The following is a 1,290-nucleotide window of genomic DNA, read 5'->3' on the forward strand; positions in this document are numbered from 1 at the left end:
AAAACTTCTATATTCCACAAGAACCCAGAACAACATCGAGTACTCTCCTTCATAAGTTCCAAGTGACAATGCTGCTTATTTCAAAGTCTGAATCAGTTGAAGAACAGTGAGATTTTATGGGTGCATACTGGATGTATACACACTTAAGAAGCATTATATATCACCTCCAAAATTAACACACACAAAAAAGTATTTAACTATTCCTACTAAGGGTGTGAATGGTCCAGAACATTTTCTTTCACTTTGGAAGGAATAAATAAACATGACCCAGCTCACTGGTTCACATAGTTGCATATTCCTAAATTTTCATATGCTATATCTCATATTCCCTACCACTTATGTGACTTACAAAGGAATATAGAGTACAAACTATGGTAAAACAAGGAAAAATTATAGCCAATATTAATCATTAATATAAATTCACAAATCCTAACAAAATATAAGGGGGGAAAACACAGTAGTGTATAACAATGTTGGTCAAAGAGTGCAATAAAATGGCAATATATACATATCTATCAACAATTGAATCTAAAAATCATAAAAGAAAAAAATAAGAAATCTAATGAATAAACTAACCTGATGAATAAAATAGAACCAGAGGCATGGAAACATGGTACAGACTGACAAATCTCAAAAAGTTGGGGGCGGGGGCAGGAAGAGATTAACCAAAGATCTTACATGCATTACCTATGGACAGGGACAATCGATGGTGAGGCGGGAACTGGGTGGATGTGGACAATGGGGGCATACCTGTTGTGAAAGCCGCGAACTGCATGGCTAGGGTTCAGGACCTAGATAAGGGCCATGCACAAATGAATAGATAGACAAGAAATATTAATTTGTAAATTATAGGGGGCCATGCGGAGAGTCTTTCTCAAGTGGAAAGGCTTCAATGGTGCCCAGGCCCTGTTTGCTTTTTATTCAATTTTAGAACACACATCTTGCCCTTAGTCAGGCAGGCAATCTGGTAGCAGACAGACTATCTTAAAGGTCACTAAATATTAGTAAAGATTTACTTTGAGACTTTTAGATCAGAAAATTGCTTGAGCCACCATTGTCTCGACAGAACAATTGGTGCATAGCTTTAGGCTTACCAAAGCTCAAGGTCCATCAGCCTTTTGGGTTCCTTGTTTGCACTTTCCTGATAGTGTAGACAATGAATAACTTCCAGCATCTAAACAATAAACATTTAAAAAAAAGAATATATATATATGTTCTTTTTATGGTGCCATAAGTCAAGGAATGCCAAAGAGAGAGAGAGAGAGAGAGAGAGAGAGAATTGGACCCATA

The sequence above is a fragment of the Myotis brandtii genome, unplaced genomic scaffold, assembly GCF_000412655.1.
Source record: "Myotis brandtii unplaced genomic scaffold, ASM41265v1 scaffold1841, whole genome shotgun sequence".
Classification (NCBI taxonomy): domain Eukaryota; kingdom Metazoa; phylum Chordata; class Mammalia; order Chiroptera; family Vespertilionidae; genus Myotis; species Myotis brandtii.